This window comes from Benincasa hispida, chromosome 11 (genome assembly GCF_009727055.1).
Source record: "Benincasa hispida cultivar B227 chromosome 11, ASM972705v1, whole genome shotgun sequence".
NCBI classification, from domain to species: domain Eukaryota; kingdom Viridiplantae; phylum Streptophyta; class Magnoliopsida; order Cucurbitales; family Cucurbitaceae; genus Benincasa; species Benincasa hispida.
The window spans coordinates 62,174,772-62,195,626 of record NC_052359.1 but is presented as its reverse complement, the minus strand read 5'-3'; positions in this window follow the sequence as shown (position 1 = coordinate 62,195,626).

Below are 20,855 nucleotides of genomic sequence, written 5' to 3'. Positions count from 1 at the left end.
ATTTAGACGATTGTGCTTCATCGTATCGTTGTCGTTTAGTTGATCGTTTAAGGCTTGTGTTGCACGTTGTGCGTTGCACGATCGTGTGCCTCATGCTTCATCGCATAGTCAAAGATACACAATCATTGCTAAATGATCGTTTAAGCTCAGGAAGTGTTTGTAAATGATTGAATAAAGCATAGGCGATCACTCGATTTTGGTACACGATCAAGGAGATGCATTTCTTTGCTTGGACGGTTCAAGACCCGATCCGCCTATATGAATAGGTGGCTTATTGCTATTTATAATAGTTAGCTTTGGTTTTTTGAGGATTTGAGGCTAATTATCTCGGTTCATCAACTTTTATTTAATATACATGAGATGTATGTTGTTTATATGCCATAGTGTATGACATATAGATTTAAAACCCACCTTAGGTTATAGATTGATTCATGCATCATATATTATAAGTGTGATAATATAGTTTCTAGCATGATGAAATTATCTGAAAGCATGCGAATGCATCATGAAATGTAAGAGTTGTATTTATGCACGCAGTAAGCATATTCATACATCATCTTTATATTATAAGAGTTATAGTATAAGGGTGTATGGAAGCATGCTTGCTTGGTTCATTGCTTCGTTATATAAGTGTTATATAAAAGTAGCAATGAATGAACAATGCATGAAGCATGACACTTGGGCTTATTTGTAAATGTTATGAATGCCTTCTATGTGTAGCTTCACATTGTGTTGATTTTGGTTGTTTCCTGTTATAAGCATTATAATGGAAATTAGAACTAAAATCAATAAGAAAGAGTTGCATACGGATTTAAGCCAACTTATGTTTTAAAAGGGTTTTAAAATTGGATTGAGATAGACCTAAGTTCAAGTTTATAATGAGAATAGATACCTAAGTTTAATCTTTTAAATCGGTTTAATAGGATTAAATTGATTGGCATAAAAGATTAAATTTGTATTAAATATATCTATAACGGACCTTTTGTCTAAGGTGGGTTCTGTCTAAGCTAGGGTACTTAAGTTGACGGAAACAAAATACCCCTACCCGGAAAGGTGAATTAGATATATTTTCTGCAAGCATGCGACAATTGATCAAAGACTTTAATTAATGATGATCAAAATTTGTTTCAACTTTCCAAGGTAAAAGTTACTCTTAGGAAAACCTAAAAAGTCACTTTGTTAAAAATCTACGTAAACTAAACTCTAGGTTATAAAATACTCAGTGGGGGGAAGAGTATGATATGTCAATGATTCCACTCACGTTTCTCTCTGAATGTTCAAGCCATGAGATTCATGTTTAGCCTCGTGGTGCCCTGGGAGCATCCCTCTTCAGACGGTGTCTGCATTAGTCAATATCAAGGTGGACGAAGAGAGTATTTATAGTAAGTGGGTGAAGGGTGTGTGTCAACATGTCCTGCGGTCTCCTTCATTGGTTCGCACCGTGAGATCATTCTTGCATTCCGTCGTGGTGCCCTGGGAGGGTCCCCCTTCGGATGGGTTTTGTGTAGTTGTTCAATATCAAAGTGAACTCTAGAAATGGATAGGGTCACTTTATTTTTTGCCCCAATAAGATTTTTTCCTTCGGATTGGCTTCTTGGGTTGTAACTTTAGGGCCTTAAATGACGGGACACACTTACAAAAAATTGTTAAGCAAGTTAATGATTTCTTGACCAAATCAATGATGGCTAGTCTTTATAGGAACAAGAGTTATAGTATTAATGGTTGGTTGAGAATATCTTAATTCAGAGGAGGGATAAATTGACCACCTTTCGGCAGCTTTTGTCCTAAACCTTTGAAGCGTCATTACGAAACTAGATGTCACACGAGGTTCATTTCAGTTTTGCTAAACCATATTAGATGTTGTTATTTTTTCAATGAGTATTCACTTAAAACATAATGTAGGTCATTGTGTTTCTTTTTCAGCAACATGAATGTTTTTCCGTTAAATGCCACTAGTTTGACCAATTTCTATCATGGAAAGAGTCCGTTAAAACATATTTCATGGTAAACGACCTCGAGTTTATCATGGTTGAGAAGTGTCCTCAAGTCCCGACCCTTGATGCACCATGAAGTGTTCGTAATGCATATGAGGTGTGGATGAAGGCTAACTTGTTGGCTCAACTTCACATTTGGGCTAGCATACCTGATGTTTTGGACAAAAGGGTTGAGAACATGGTCATTGATCATAGACTCATTGCAAGAATTGTTTGAACGTCAGTTCTCACTTTTCGAGCACAAAGGAATGGATGACAAAGAAACCAGTAGTGTCAGTTCCCAAGATAACCTCCAGTTAGGGAAAGCAAGTGTTGTTGACTCTGATAAAGTTCATCGACGAGAAATGTTCTTTGAAATGGAACTTGGAGCTCATTTAGGTTTTGATATTGATCTCACTGCTCTCTAGAAGATGAAGAAGTCTAAAGATAGTAAATGTGATCTATTGGTCTTGGAGACGTGTTTGGTAGAGAATGATGATTCTACATGGATACTTGATTTAAGTGCTACTAACCATGTTAGTTCTTCCTACCAAGGATTTAGTTCCTAGCAAACGATACCACATAGAGAGTTGACTCTTCGAGTTGGCACTGTTGAGGTTGTTTCAGCTGTTGTTGTAGGTAGGCTGCAGTTATTTTTGGACAAGAAACATTATCTGTTACTGGATTATGTTTTTGTAGTTCCACATATCAAGAGGAACTTAATCTTGGTTTCTTGTCTTATTGAACAAGGTTATATCGTCTCCTTTTCTGAAAGTAAAGTGTTTGTTTTCAATAATGGTATGGAGATTGGTTTTTGTTCAATGGAAAATAACTTATATGTACTAAGGCCATTAGTCATAAAAATCTTGCTTAATACTAAAATGTTCAGTACAGATACAACAGCTAAAATACCAAACGTTTCTCCTAAGGAAAACACCCATCTTTGGCATCTAAGGTTAGGTCACATAAACCTCAATAGGATTGAGATTTCGGTGAAATGTGGACTTCTAAAGAGTTTAAAAGAAAACTTCTTGTCGGTGTGTGAATCATGCCTTGAAAGCAAGATGACCATGCGACCTTTTACTGGAAAAGTTTACAGAACCGAGGAAACCTTGGAGCTTATACATTCAGACCTATGTGGTTCGATGAGTGTTAGAGCTCGAGGTGGGTATGAATATTTCATCTCTTTCATAGATGATTATTCAAGGTACGAGTATCCCTACCTAATGCAACGTAAGTCTGAAGCTCTTGACAAGTTCAAGGAGTATAAAACTGAAGTTGAAATCTTGTTAGGTAAGAAGATAAAAACACTACGATCTGATCGTGGTGGAGAGTATATGGACCTCGAATTCCAGAACTATATGATAGAACATGGAATTACGTCCCAACTCTCGACCTCAGGTACACCTCAACAGAATGGTGTATCAGAAAGGAGAAACAGAACCCTGTTCGACATGTTCGATCTATGATGAGTTATGCTCATCTTTAATACTCGTTTTGGGGTTTTGCAGTGGATACTGCATGTTACATTCTGAACAATGTTCCCTCAAAAAGTGTTTCTGAAACATCTTTTAAGTTGTATAGAAGTCGTAAAGGTAGTTTACGCCACTTCGGGATTTGGGGATTTCTGACCCACATGCTAGTGATTAACCTGAAGAAGTTGGAACTATGTTCGAGAGTTTTCCTCTTTGTAGGCTACCCAAGAGAAACGAGGGGTGTATAATTCTACGATTCGAGAGAAAATAAAGTGTTTGTGTTGAAAAATGCTATCTTCTTGGAAGAAGAACACATAAAGGATCATAAACCACGAAGTAAGCTTGTTTTACATGAGATTTCTAATGAGACTACTAAAGGTTCAACAAGAGTTGTTGAACAGACTGATAGATCAACAAGAGTTGTTGATGTCGGTTCATGTAGTCAACCATCTTAAGAGTTGAGACTACCTCAACGTAGTAGGAGGGTTATGAACCAACCGGAACACTACATAGGTTTGACTGAAGCCCAGAGCATCATTTCTGATGATGGGGTCGAGGATCCATTGTCTTATAAGCAGGCAGTGGAGGATGTTGACAGAGATGAGTGGATTAAGGCCATGAACCAAGAAATGGAGTCTATGTACTTCAATAAAGTCTAGGAACTTGTGGATCAACCTGATGAGATAAAACCTATAGGGTAGAAATGGATCTACAAGCGAAAACTGTTGGGAATGTCCTAGAACTTGCAGTTCGTAAATTTTATGTTAAATATTCTATTTATCAATAAAATATTATTGAGTATTTTATTCAATAAAATTGTTGATTTTGCACTCTATTATGAAAATCCAATAAATATATCCATGATATAGTATGAATACTTTAACTTTATGTAGTGACATAAACAGGATCAAGTTAATAGTATATAGCCTAAATGGTCCATAAGTATATGGATGAAATTGGGTATCTCATCCTGGTAACACTATTGGATGTGGCTCATTTTGTTTAGGTAATACAAATGATGTGATCCACAAATCATTCATGTAGAGACATGTGAGTGGAGGCATCCTATGCAATGAGTTTGCATATAGACTGGACCACAAAATTGTCACTTTTCTTTATAACGACCGTTTACTGTTAAAACTGATTATTTCATACTTAAGGTAACCTAGGATAACTCGATCTTAATCCTGAGCTAGCTTTGAACTCTAATTCAAGATTATCCTTTGATATGCATGGGTGAGAGTAGTTCAACAACACTGTTCAATAAGCCTTCCATTTTGGGGATAAAACCGGATGAATAGCTAGGGACATAGCCCTCCAAGATGGAATTTACTCCTACCCATTTTAGGGTTAGCAGATAGGTTGTTCTCTTAAGTACTGTTTCCGAGACTTGAACAATCAGGGCCCGCTTTCTCATGATAGAGAAAGAACATGATTCATAAGTAGTATTATGAATCGAATTGTTCATTAGAGGGTCAGTGGGAACTTACGGAACAAGATGTATTTTCAGGGGTAAAACGGTAATTTTGACCCAGATGTAAATACGAACAACCTGTTAAGGATCGACTTACTGATTATGGTTTATATGGACAGAAATATATCTACAGTGAGGAGAGTGCAACTATCAAGTTATAGTGGTATGTCATGATAGTTAACGAATAGTAATTAATTCGATTAAAGAGTTTTAACGAAATAATTACAGATCGTTGGAGCTCATGATTTGTAGGTCCATTAGGCCCATCTACTAGCTCATTAAATTGAAATAACAAATTAAGAATTGATGTATGAAATTAGGGTTATGAATTTGAAATGTTCAAATTCATTTTTTTAGGGTTTTCGATTGATTATATATGATACAATTATAAATGTTTATTTTGATTGAAATTAAACGAAATTGAAAAATTAATTAATATTTAAATTATGATTTTAATACAAAATTGATTTATTGGTGATATTGTATTAATTTAATATTATTTTTAATTAAAAATTTTAATTAAAGAACATTTAAAAATTAGTTTTATCTAATTAATTATTTTGAATTAATTTTATAAAGCTAATTTAAAATAGAAAAAATTAAAATAATAATGTTTTTTGAAAAAATTCTTAGTGGATTTTTCCATTTCTTGGGAAAAATCCACTAACCAAATTTATTGGAGAATCACTAAATTCCATTGTTGGTTTTAATGATCTTCAAGCTGGAGTTGTTCTTCATGCAACCCTACACATTTTCATGAATTCTACTAGAGATGTCCACGGGGCAGGGTGGGGCCGAGGATGTCATTCCTCATCCCCATCCCCGCTCCCCATTTCATTCCCCATCCCCGTGAAATTTTTCACGGGGATGCGAGGCGGGGTTCCCCACGGGGAATTCGCGGGGATCGGGTTCCCATGGGGAATTTTCCCCGTTACTTTTTTTAAAGCTAATTAATTTAAATCACTAATGTGAGCAAATTTTAATTAAATAATTAACTTTATCACTAAATTGTTTATTATGGTTAGTTTTATATGAAAATTTGAATTTAAAGATAAATTACTCAAATTTTGGCTTAGAAAAGCTAATTAATAGTAGAAAAAAATAAATATAAATCAAATTATTCACATATATAATCTAAATTTAAACATTCAATTTAAACAATTCATTATGTTTTCCAATAAATAATCAAATTTGAAATTTAGATGTCATATTTATATAATAATAATAATACATAATATTAGATAACTATATTAAATAAATATATAAAAGTCTAATCGGGGCGGACGGGAACAGGGCGGGGTCGGGCCGAGGGCAGGGACGAGGAATGCGTTCCTCTTCTCCATCCCCGTTTAGCTCACGAGGATTTTTTTTTTCAAACCCTTTTATGAATATCATATGAACAACATGTTTAAAACTCAAATTAAATGTAGTTTAAGTGCTTATTGATTTTATATTCTTCTGTTGCAGGATATATCTTTCCTTTAAAAACGAGATGTAGATGGAAAGGTGTAAATCTTTAAGGCTAGACTTGTGGCAAAAGGTTATACCCGGGTTGATGGGAGTGGACTATGAGGAAACTTTCTCACCTGTTGTTATGTTGAAGTCTATCAGGATACTCCTGTCCATAGCCACATTTTATGATTATGAGATATGGCAAATAGACGTCAAGACTGTCTTTCTGAATGGTAATCTTGAGAAGACCATTTACATGGCTCAACCAGAGGGGTTCATTGTTCCAAATCAAGAGCAAAGAGTTTGTAAACTTAATAGGTCCATTTATGGGCTGAACCAAGCGTCTAGATCATGGAACATTAGATTTGACAGTGCGATCAAATCGTTTGGCATTGATCAAAATGTTGATGAGCCTTTTGTTTACAAGAAAATCATCAATAGCTCAGTAACTTTCCTGGTACTTTATGTGGATGATATCTTACTCATTGGGAATAATGTAGGTTTTCTGACGGACATTAAGAAATGGCTAACCGCCCAATTCCAAATAAAAGATTTGGGAGAGGCACAGTATGTTATAGGAATCTAGATCATTCGAGATTGTAAGAAAAAGAGGTTAGCCTTGTCTCAGGTATCATACATTGATCAAATGTTGATCAGGTACAGGATGCAGGATTCAAAGAGGGGTTTATTACCCTTCAGGCATGGAATTGTTTTGTCTAAGGATTAATGTCCTAAGACACCTGAAGAGGTTAAGGAGATGAGACGGATTCCTTATGCTTCGGCTGTTGGAAGCTTAATGTATGCAATGTTATGTACCAGACCTGACATTTGCTATGCAGTAGGGATTGTCAGTCATTATCAGTCCAATCTATGATTAGATCATTGGACAGCGGTCAAAATGATCCTCAAGTATCTTCGAAGAATGAGGGACTACATGCTTATGTATGGATATAAGGATTTGATCCTTACAGGATACACAGACTCTAACTTTCAAACTGATGGAGATTATCGAAAATCGACATCAAGGTCAGTGTTCACTCTGAATGGAGGGGCTGTAGTTTGGCGAAGCATAAAGCAAGGATTCATCGTGGACTCCACTATGGAAGCCAAATACGTAGTCACTTGTGAAGCTACTAAGGAGGTTGTTTGGCTGAGGAAATTCCTTACAGATTTGGAAGTTGTTCCAAATATGTCTTTGTCGATCACTCTTTATTGTGATAACAACGAAGCTGTAGAAAATTCCAAGGAACCTCGGAATCATCGTAGAGGCAAGCATATAAAATGAAAATATCATTTGATCAGGGAGATTGTGCATCGGGATGACGTGATAGTCACAAAGATCGCGTCGGAGCATAACGTTGCTGATTCACTTATAAAGGCTTTCACGGCTAAAATGTTTGAAGGTCATTTGGAGAGTCTAGGTCTAGGGGACATGCGACACCTTGTCTAGGGCAAGTGGGAGATGATACTAGGGTATAGAGTATGCCCCAGTTTATTATATATTGTACTTGGTTTTTCATGTATTGTACATTAGTCTACCGAGGCATTACGTTAAGTGGAAAATTGTTGAGATTAGTGTCGAGTCTCGTAGTTTATAAGCTTTGTACACATTGTTAATAATAAAATAAGAGTTATTTTATTTTCATTTATTCATATCTAATAAACAAAGATCTGTGGTTATTGTATGTAAACTTAAGAATGTATATGAGATATACAAATGGATCATGCCTTAAGTAATAACCTAAAAGGTTTGTAGTATAAGGATAAAAGAGGGATACCTTATCTTAGTGACACTACGGATACAACCCTCTTTGTAGAGGTTTACAAGTGTTGTGAACAGAGATGATCTAATCCTGACCATTCATGTCGAGACATGCATGCGGAGGTGTCTTATACAAAAAGTTTGTAACACCAGACCATGAGATGATTTGTCTCTTTATATAACGTTGTTGATACTTGAGACTTACATCTGACTTAAATGACCATAGGTGACATGACTTTAATCTTGAGTGTTTTGGGAATTGCTTCCTTTGAGGGCGGTCTTTTGATTAAGTACGGGTGAGAGTGGCCAGATTGCTAACTCAACAAGCCTACCTTTTTGGGCATTTTTCTGATTGGCGAGCTGGGAACTTAGTTATACAAGACAAAATTCACTCCTTCCACGAAGCAGGGGTAAGTAGATAGATTACTCCCTTAAGGACTGATTTCGGGTCTTGAACATAGTGGCCACATCCTCTCTTTGGGAAAGAAGACTTAGTCATAGTAGGATTATGACTTATGTTCATTAGAGGAATTGTTGGTACTTAAGGTGTTAGATGTAACTACATAGGCAAAATGGTAAATTGGCCTAGCTGTACTTAAGAGCGATCTGTGAAGGGTTATCGCACTGTTGATTGGTTGATATGGACACAAAAATATATCTGTAGCGAGGAGAGTGTAGTTGTCGGTCTTTAGTGGAGTGCCCAATAGTTAACGGATAGTGAATCCCGTGACTAAAAAGTTTAGTCAGTTATTCACGTATCGTTAGAGACTTGAGCTATAGGTCTATAATGTCCCCATGGTAGCTCAATAGATTCACGTTGAGAATCAATTCTTGGAGTTAGTTTGAAATGTTCAAATTACAAGAGAAAATTCAATCATATATGATATAATTGGTGTGATGTATGAGATACATCAAGTGGAGGATTAATGTAAATATGATTTACATTAAGTACCATAAAATAGAAAAAGAACTATGGTTTGTATGTTTCATGAGATGAAATATTCAAACTATAGGTTATAAATATAATATGGTAAGTTTGTTATCATAATTATTTATAATATATTAATTATTTGGTAATTAATTATTTTTCTCTAATAACCAATTGAGTGGGAGGTTACTTAAGGAGTTAAATGTAACTATAGGGGCAAAATGGTAAATTGGCCTAGCTGTACTTACGAGCGATCTGTTAAGGGTTATCACACTATTAATTGATTGATATGGATACAGAGATAAATCTATAATGAGAAGAGTGTAGCTGTCGGTCTTTAGTGTCTGGCAGTTAACGGATGGTGGATTCTGTAACTAAAGAGTTTAGTCACTTATTCACGTACAATTGGAGCTTCGAGCTACAGATCCATAGGGTTCCCTTGGTAGCTCAATGTATTCATGTTGAAATCAGTTCTTGAAGTTAGTTTGAAATGTTCAGATTAACAAGAGGCAATTCAATTATATATGATATAATTGGTGTGATGTATGAGATACAATAAGTGGAGGATTAATGTAAATATGATTTACGTTAAGTACCATAAAATAGAAAAAGAACTATGGTTTGTATGTTTCATAAGATGAAATATTAAACCTATAGGTTATAAATATAATATGGTAAGTTAGTTATCATATTTATTTATAATATATTAATTATTTGATAATTAACTCTTGAGTGAGAGGTTATTGGTGGTTTTTATGGTAACCATGAGATAAAAAGGAAAATTGTTTTCCTAAAATTTGGAGTTACTTAATTCGGAAAGTTTCTCATGGGCAAGCTATCAAGTGAAAGTGTTTCACTATCGTGAAACTAAATGATCGTGGATCATTGACGATACGATAGTTTATCAGCTGATTGTAGCTAAAAAATCGAGTGGCTTTTTCTATACAATAAGCTGCCATTTATTATACGATCGAACACATCGTCCATATGATAGACTGTTTATCTCCCACTTGCTCGATCGTCTACACGATTGTTGTCTTCCAGTCTCTTCCTCAAGCCAAGATCATACAGAGCCCACAACTCCTGAATTCTCACACCGAGAATACCAAGGTAACCATTGTGATGGTATCCTCACTCAACTCGATTGGTTTCGAGGAGCCGTTGGTCATTCATTGTGTTCGTGCTGTTGATTGTGTTGTGCACTAGCCATTGCGTTCGAGCGTTTCTGGTCTTGGACGCTTGGAGATTGATCAAGGGATTCGTGAATAATGTTTCTTCAAAGGTATGCATACTCTATCCATTGCTTCTGTCGTTTAGCATGTTGTAATTTCTAGTTTTGCATGACCTGTTAATTTTCGTTTTTGTACTCTTATTGTTTATGTTCAATTCGAATGAAATTTGGAACGATCTCTTCCACTGCTCATGTTAATCCTCATGTTTGATTTCCTTAAAAAAAAATATTCTTGAACTTTCAAAAAAAAAAAAAATTATCCCTAAATAAATAATACCTAGCCATTGATTTTGGATAGAATCTATTTAATGTTTTTTTTTTTTTAAAAAAAAAAAGCATTCTTAAAGATATTCTTTTTAAGTTTAAATGTATTTTTTAAACTTTTAGAAGTTTAAAACTATTTTTTACACAAAATATAGAGTTTAAGAACATTTTATTATAATTTAGCCATAAACATAATATGTTATAATTGATAGACTCCTCAGTTTTGGGTGTTGTATCAATTTAAAGCCTAAACTAATAATTGTATCCATTTAAATATTAAATTTTGGGGATTGTATCCATTTAAATATTAAATTTTGGGGATTGTATCCATTTAAATCTCAAACTAATAATTGTATCAATTTAAACCCTGAACTTTTATAAGAGTATAATTTAAACCATAAACTTTCATAGTTGTATCAAGTTAAACACTATTATATTTTATTTGAATCCAACCATGAATATTCAGGGTTTAAATTAATATATTTATGAATGTTCGGGGTTTAAATTGAAATACTTATGAAAATTCAAGGTTTAAATTGGTAGAATTATTAGTTAGGAATTTAAATAGATACAAATCTGAAAGTTGGTTTAAATTGATATAACCTCAAGATTTAAATTGATACTATTCTTAGTTTAGAGTTTAAATTGATACGATCCAAAAAGTATAAGTATATAAATTGATATTTGTCCAATCTTTTTTCATTTAAAACTGCTTGATAATAAAGATAGCCTGGCCATCAGGAAGTGTTTTGGACTTGAATAAAGTCAAAATATGCAAGATAAAATGGGCAATGTGGAATATTTTTAATAATTTTGTTCGTTGAGTAATAAGTAGTTAAAGGATTTGGATTCATCAAATCCCTTCTGGATTAATTTTCTATTAAAGAAAATATTAGTGGAAATTTCCACTTTAATAATTTTTTTAACATGGTTATTTTATATGGTTGTGTTGTAAAAATTTAAGGTGGGTAGGATTTTAAATTTCTTTTATTATCAATATGATAAAAGCCGACGAAGAAAATATATTTTTTTAAATACACTAAAATATATAAGGTATGTTATTGTCTTTATTGCTTGATTTATTACATCTTGCTATACCACAAGTACATAACATTAAGTTTTCGTATAGTGTATTGGGTATGGAATGTTATCTTCATAATCGATTTTCTAGTCTGGATAAGTAAAGTGATTACTATCACATTTTTTTCTAGCAAGCTTGAAGGGGAAAATTAATTAATCTATTAATGACTTAGTTTATTGTAACGATGTTTGATCAATTGAACCATTCAATTTAGTCATGCAAACACTCATAAATCAAGAAGATAAACTTGTTTAATTGACTCTCTCGAGCTCAATTAAATCTTTTAATAACTTAACATGTGTGTCTAATTTTTAAGAATAAGAAGCCATTAATAACTCTACTTAAAATGGCTTCTAAATGTATCCTAAAGACATGTTTGAGAGTGATTTTAGTAAAAATGATTTTGATATATTGGGGAAGGTATTTAGGTCAAATCCATGGTCAAGTAAAGGAAATCCATTCCTAAATAGAGAGAATCTCTCAAGAACAAGAGTTCTATTTTAAAATGGATGATCAAAAGCTTCTATTACAACCCTAAATTTGACTATTTATAGCCTTACAAGAAAATAGGTTAATTAACTAACTAATTCTAAAATATTAATTAAATACTAATTAATCTAAATTAACAAATAAATAAATATTAAACTAAAATATATTGATTGTCCTATAATTATCCCCATCATTCACGCCGACTTAAAAAAAGGAACTCATCCTCGAGTCCGAGGTGATAAAGTGAAGTTTTCTTCTCCGGCTTTGTGAGTATGGTAGACTCCAACTAAAAATTCTCGACGCAAAATTTTCCAAATATAAATTAGGATTAAAATCTAACTTAGAATTAAAATGATGCTCCATAAAATTCCCTTCTATTTGACATGGAAATTGATTTTTGAGCTATGTGTTGTGGATTTAGAGTGAAAAGTCTTATTTGAGCCCATTAGGCCCAATGTTAAAAAGAAGCCCAAATCCAAAGTTGAAGTCAGCATACTTTGTGGGAAATATAAAAAGGGAAGTTCTACATAAAAGGCCTAAAGAATAGGCACATTTTACGTTAATGTTTTGAACATTTCATTTTTTACAAGAAAGACCTATTGACCTCCCCATTTTCACTAATATAAGTGGCTATTTACAGCTATTTACAATTTAGCCTTCACCTACGTTATATATATATATTTATATATTGGGTCTTATGTCCTAAAAATCATGGTTTATAAACAATAAACTTATTCTGCAAATCGATAAAGTTGTTATTGAAGTTTTGATTCAATAAAGTTATTATTGAGTGTATAAATTGCTTATTTCGTTTTAGAAATAAATCCAATAAACTAAAAGATCCATGACTATTACATGAGTATTTGAACTTTATGTGGAGATATAAGAGTGGATCAGGTTCGAGTAAATAGTCAAAATGATCTATGATAAACGAATAAGGTTGGGTGCCTTATTCTGATAATACTATCAGATGCGACCCACATTGTAGTTGTTACAATGAGTTGTAAAGTGCTACAAATGAAGTGATCTTGATTCGTTCATGTGGTGACATGAGGAGTATGGGCATCCGGTGCAATGAATTTGCATAAGATTGGACTAATAAATAAGTCACTCTTACTTTAGAACGTTGTTTACTATTTAAAACTAACTATTTCATAGCGACGACCTAGATAACTTGACCTTAATCTTGAGCTAACTATCAGGTCCTGTTTATTTAGGATTATCCTTAAAACTGCATAGGTGAGGGTTGACTCAACAGCACTGGCTCAATAAGCCTCCCATTTCAGGGGTACGACCGGATAAATAGCTGAGGATATAGGGTGCAAAATGGAATTCACTCCTACCTGCATTCAGGGATAGTACAGAGGTTGTTTCCTTAAGTGCTGACTCCAGGTCTTGAATAAGGGGCCTCACCCTCTCAGAGTGATATGGTTTATTGATTGGATCACAAACAAATTGTTCATTAGAGGATCAGTGGAACTTAAGGAACGAGAGGTAATCTCGGGGGTAAAACAACTATTGACCCAGTCGTTATTACAAACAACCTGTGAAGGATTAACTTACTAATCATGGTTATATCGAGTGGACACAATATATCTACAATGAGAGGAGTGCAACTAATGTACTTTAGTGGAGTGACACGGTAGTTATCGAATGGGATTAATTCGGTGTAAAGAGTTTAGCCAATTAATCTCAGATCGTTGGAGCCCATGATCTGTAGGTGAAGAAAATCAAATATGGGGATTTTCATGAGCAGCGAAAGGATCATTCCTAATTACAATCGTATATGAACTTTACAATTACAATCATAAACAGAAACACACGGTTGTGCGAAATACAGAAATTACAGCATGCTTTATAAAAAAATCAAGGACAAGAATCAACACACTTTTATAGACTCATCTTCAAGCTCCTTAATCACGAATGCTCGATCACAGCAACATAGCAACACACGAACGCTCGTCCAACACGATCGCTTCACTGCACGAATACCGCACACTCGAACTAAGTGATCGCCTAGGTCACGAACACCCCGAACACCACGAAGGCCTTCACAGAACCTCGACAGTGTTGAGTTGAGTATGACACCACCAAGAAGGTTACCTTGGTATTTTTCGGTGTGAGAATCCAGAGGGTAGGCTCTGTGTGGACTTGGTTTGAGGTAGAAAATCGGAGGAACCACAATCGTATAAACGATTGAGTAAGTGGGAGAAGGAACAACCTATCGTATAGGTCGATGTCCAATTGTTTAGGACAAGCTATGCGATCGTCTAGCAAAAGCTATGCGATCGTTTAGCTCATAGCTTAGCTGGGTGTCTATCGCCTAAGAACACTCCACGATCGTTTAGCTAACTCCAAGCTGTCGCTTAGTAAATCTCATTTACTTGACAACTCTCCGTGAGAATTTTTCGAGAGTGAAAATCTCAAAATCCCAATTTTCTTTTCTTCTTTTTTAAAATTAGGAAAATATTTTTCCTTTTATCTCACGGTTACCATGAAACCACCAATAATCTCCCACTCAATTGGTTATTAGAGAAAAAGTGATAATTATCCAATAATTAATATTATTATAAATATAAATGATAATTAACTTATCATAATATATTTATAACCTAATGTTTTAATATTTCATCTCATGAAACATATAAACTATAGCTCTTTTTCTACTCCATGGCACTTAATTTAAATCTCATTTACATTAATCCTCTACTTGATGTATCTCATACACCATACCGATCATATCATATATAATTGAATTAACTCTTGTCAATTTGAACATTTCAAATCAACACCAAGAACCGATCCTCAACTTGAATCCATTGAGCTACCAAGGGGACCTTATGGACCTGTAGCTCGAAACTCCAACAGGACGTGAATAACTAACTAAACTCTTTAGCCAAGGGATCCACCTCTGTTAACTGCTAGGCACTCCACTGAAGATCGACAGCTGAACTTTCTTTACCACAGATATATTATGTGTCCATCTTAACCAATCAGCATTGTGACAACCCTTCACAGATCGCTCGAAGTACAGCTCGGCCAATAACCGTTATGCCCATGTAGTTACATTTAACTCCTTAAGTACCACTAAATTCTCTAATGAACATAAGTCATAGTCGTACTATGTCTGATTCCTTTCTTCGAAAGAGAAGTTGTGGCCACTATGTTCAAGCCCCGGAATTAGCCCTTAAGAGAGTAATCTCTCTACTTACCCGTGCTTTTGGGAAGGAGTGAATTCCATCTTGTGTAAATGAGTTCCCAGCTCCCAGATCAGACAAGTCTCCAAAAAGGTAGGCATGTTAAATTAGCAATTTAGCCACTCTCACCCATACTAATCAAAGGACCGTCCTCAAAGACAGGAGTTCCCAAACCATTTAGGATTGAGGTCGTGTCACCTATGGTCGTTTAGGTGAGATGTAAGTATCCAGTATCAACGGCGTTATATATAGAGTCTAGTCATCTCATAGTCCGGTCTTATACAAACTCTTTGTATAGGACACCCCCACTCACATGTCTCCACATGAATGGTCGGGATCTACAATTTGTAGTAGTTTACAACACTTGCAAACCTCTACAAAGTGGATCGTATCCATAGTGTCACTAGGATTAGGTATCCCACCTTAATCCTTATACTAAAGACCTATTTAGGTTATCACTTAAGGCATGATCCACTTGTATATAACATATACATGCTTAAGTTTACATAAGATAACCATGGATCTTTGTTTATTGGATATGAGTAAATACCAGAATGAAATAACAGTTATTTTATTCATAAAATAATGTGTATCATTACAAACAACGAGAATTTACATTTGTGATCCAATCACTAAACCAAACTCTCTCAGCCCAGTGAGAGGGTGGGGCCCTTTATTCAAAACCTAGATTCAGTACTTGAGAGAACAACCTTTCTTCTATCCCTAAATCGGGTATCTGTCTTGCACCCTATGTCTTCAGCTATTTATTAGGTCTTACCTCTGAAATGGGAGTCTTATTGAGCCGGCGTTGTTGAGCCAACCCTCACCTATGCAAATATAAGGGTAATCCCGAATAAACAGAAGTTCTAGTTAGCTCAGGATTAAGATCGAGTTATCTAGGTCATCTAGGTGAAATAGTCAGTCATATACAGTAAACAACGTTATAAAGTAAGAGTGACTTATTTCTTGGTCCGATCTTATGCAAACTCATTACATAGGATGCCCGCACTCCTCATGTCATAACATGTACGAATTAGGATCATATCGTATGTAGCACTTTACAACTCTTTATAACAACTACAGAATAGGCTGCATCCATTGGTGTTACCAGAATAAGGTACCCAACCTTATTCATGTACCATAGATCATTTTGACTATTTACTCGAACCTAATCCACTCTTATGTCTCCACATAAAATTCAAGTACTCATGCAATAGTCATGGGTCTTAATTTATTGGATTTATACTTTCATACAATTTATGAAATCAATAATAAGTATATTGATCATAGAAAATGTTTATCATTTTACAAACCGCAAGTTTTAGGACATCAAACCCAACAAATTTTGTCTCAAAAGAAATAGTTGCGAGCTTAGTTTACAATGAAAATGTCAAAGAAATTTGGGATGAGTTGAAGGAGTGATATGGGCAATCCAATGGTCCTCACGTTTATCAGCTACGAAAAGATCTTGCTACAACAATTGAAGGTAATCTTACTATTGAAGCTTATTATGCTAAGATTACCAATATTTGGAAAGAACTTGTTGAATATAGACCACCTGCTGAATGTACATGTGAAGGGTCAAAGAAATTGCTTGAGCTCCTTAATGTTGAATTTGTAATGACATTCCTTATGGGATTAAATGAATCCTTTGCCCAAATTTGTGCTCAAATTCTTTTAATTGATCCCTTTCCACCTGTCAATAAAGTCTTTTCTCTCATAATTCAGGAAGAAAGGCAACGAGCTATAGGTAATATTTCCTTAATCAAAGTTGTTAGTTTGATGGCGAATTTTGATATCAAGTAATCTAATGCTGATCGATCTAAGAAGGATGCAGCGACCGATTTGCTCTAATTGTGGCATTAAAGGGCACACTGTTGATAAATGTTATAAGTTACATAGTTATCCGCCAAGCCATAAACTTGCGAAACTAATACCTCTACTCATTAGAAATCAACTGCTTCTGTACAAACTTCTCAGAATTCTGTTGAAAAAGGAGTTGATTCGTCGAAATCGAACCAGTTTGCCTTCTTTGTTAGCCTCAGCAAGGATCAATATTCACAACTAATGAATATGTTACAGACTCGTCTTTCGAAAGAAGATGATTGTTCTTCAAGTCTGCATACTGCCTTAGTATGTACAGCTTCTACAACAATTGGGCACCAACACTTGGGACATCCATCCATTGCTAGGCTGAAGGATTTATCACAAGTACTAAAGTTCTCTGATTCTACTACTTGCAAAGATATTTGTCACATTTTTCCTTTTGCTAAATAGTGTCGCCTTTCTTTTCCTGCTTTAAATCATGTTACTGATAATTTTTTTGACTTAGTCCACTGTAATATCTAGGGACCTTTCAAAACCCCTACACATACTAGTTTTTCTTTGTTACTTTAGTTGATGACAAATCTAAGTATACATGGGTTTATCTTCTGAGGAATAAAAATGATGTTTTACACATTATCCCTCATTTTTCAAACTCATTGAGACACAATTTTCAAAAGTTATCAAGGTCTTTCATTCAAACTATGAACCTAAGCTCAAGTTTAAAGAATTTTTTACTAGCACTGGCACAATGCATCAATTTTCTCGTGTCTATACTCCACAACAAAATTCAATGGCAGAAAGAAAACATCAACATCTTCTCAATGTCACTAGAGCATTAATGTTTCAGTCTAAGGTGCCTATCCTTTTGGGGTGAATGTATTTTAACTGCTGCACATTTAATAAATAGGACACCAATGCCTTTGTTATCTCATGCCACACCTTTTACTGCCTTATTTGGGAAGAATGTTGATTATTCACTTCTGAAATTGTTTGATTGTCTTGCCTATGCTTCCACATTATCAGTTCACAGGTCAAAATTTGATCTGATAGCTAGTCCATGTATATTTGGGGGATATCCATCGAGGATCAAAGGATATAATTTGTATGATATAACAAAGAAAATGTTCTGTGTTACACGAGATGTTTTATTCTTTAAAGACTTATTTTCATTTGCTTCTTTGGATGCTACAACTACTATGGTGACTCCTGATTTTTTGGATAACTTTGATCTTGTTCTCTCTTCGATACTCATGAAGTTATGCTTTCTAGTTGTATAACAAGTTTTGAGCATCAATCTTCTTCTCCACCAGATATCAATATTGATAGTAACAAAGATGCCATAGTTACTGAAGCTCCTAATGAAGCTGTTGTTGATGGAATTCTTAAGGAACCGGTTGTTGTTGAGCACTGTAATGCTGATAATGATATTCCTATTGAGTAGAATATTACACCAAATGTCATCATTCCTAAACGATCATCAAGCCATAAATACCCTCCTTCATATCTCAAAGATTCCTAATGAACTTGTTGTTGAGCACAGTAATGATGATAATGAGATTCCTATTGAGCAGAATATTACACCTATTGCCATCATTCCCAAACGATCATCAAGGCATAAATACCCTCCTTCATATTTCAAAGATTTCCATTGTACTCTCATACAAAATCGCCCTATGATATTTACATCTCCTTTATTTTTTGGAAAATACATTTCTTATGAAAAATACTCAGCCACTCATAAACATTACTTGTTGAATGTCGTTGTTGTTTATGAACCAGCCTTTTACCACCAGGCTATCAAAATACAAAAGTGGAGAGATGTTATGGATGCAGAACTAACTGCAATTGAGAGGAATAATACCTCGACATTGGTGTCTTTACCCAAAGCTCATCATACTATGGGAAGCAAATGGGCTTACAAAATTAATATCACGTTGATGGAACAGTTGATCGATATAAAGCCCGACTTGTTGTAAAAGATAAAAATCAGCAAGAAGGGATCGATTTGTTTATACCTTCTCTCCTGTTGCTAAGATTGTAACTATCAAGGTATTCCTCACTCTTATTACTTCTTTTAATTGTTAGTTAGTTCAAATGTATATCAATAATGATCCTTGAATGGAAATTTATTTGAAGAAGTCTACATGTTTATACCTATGGGTTATAAGACTTTTGAGGTACCTAATAAGAGGGAGAAACTTACTTGTCGACTAAATAGATCAATTTATGGTCTTAAACAAGCATCTCGACAATGGTTTGTTAAGTTTTCTTCTACGCTTTATGTCCATGATTTTGAGCAATCAAAATTTGATTATTCACTCTTTACTCATGGTAAAAGTACATCTTTTATTGCATCATTGGTTTACGTTGATGATATATTGTTGATTGGGCCCTCACCTTATGAGATTAATTATGTTAAAGAGGTTATTCGAGACCATTCTAAACTCAAGGATTTAGGACAAGCTAAGTACTTTTTGGGACTAGAATTATCTGGTTCTCAACAAGGCTTAATTATTTCTCAAAGGAAATATTGCTTGTAAATTCTTGAAGATACTGGTTTTCTTGATGCAAAACTAGCCTTATTGCCAATGGATCCAAATCTCAAAATGTCAAAAGATGGTGGTAACATGTTGTCTGAGGAGGATGCTACTTCTTATAGGTGATTGATTGGAAGGCTTTTATACGTACAGATATCAAGGCCAGACTTATCACTATAAAAAAATAGCTTTCAGTGACGAATAAAATGTGTTGCTAAAAGTGAAAAAATGGCACTAAAAGTATTACCAATGCATACAGATGCGTCGCTATGAATGTCGCGATAGCCGTGTAGTTAAAAGTTTTAGTGACGCATTTTAGTACGCGCTGCTAAAACATGTATTTTAATATGCGAACCTATTATAAGATCTAAAAATATTAATCTTTTAAACATTTTAAGAATTGATTAGTCATTTTAAATTAAAACAAAAATTATAAATGAAGATGCACACATTCCCAAACATAAAAAATATTATCATTGAAACAAAATGAAATACCAACTTGATCACAAGTTTGGATGACAAAAATCCCAATGTAATATCAACCTACTTCAATCATTTCCTAAATGAGCTCAAAGTTATATCAATCAAAATTAGTACCAACACTAGCTATCACAAGTTTTTATAACAAAAATCGCAATGTAAGCTATTTGAAGCACAGAATATCAGTTTGAAATAAAAATATAAAATACCCCCAAATTTTGCATTTTCATTTAAATTGAACTTTGTGAAATCTTGTACTAGCTCGTCACCATCAAGATATAAAATCTGACATATAAATATTGAAATATGTAAGCACATTAGAATAACAAATTGAGGTAAGTGACCTAAGTACATTCACAAAATCCAATTTCTTACAAACTATATGAAAATTATGCTCAATATTGCAAAAGTAAACAAACCTCATTAACATAGAAACTATCATAAAAGGACCATATAAATAACTATCATAAAGAAGAGGGGGGGAGGGGAGTTGAAAAGCACAACCATTAGAAAATTTCCAAATTCCTAATATCAAGAGAAAGAGAAAAATAGAACACATGAAACCTATCAGAAATCAAATCAAAAGATCCTAATGGCAAAAGCATATAGGGACAAACACCAAAATCAACATGAACAAACACTTCAAAGCATAATCATTTTCTATCAACAAAATAGCTCATTTTCA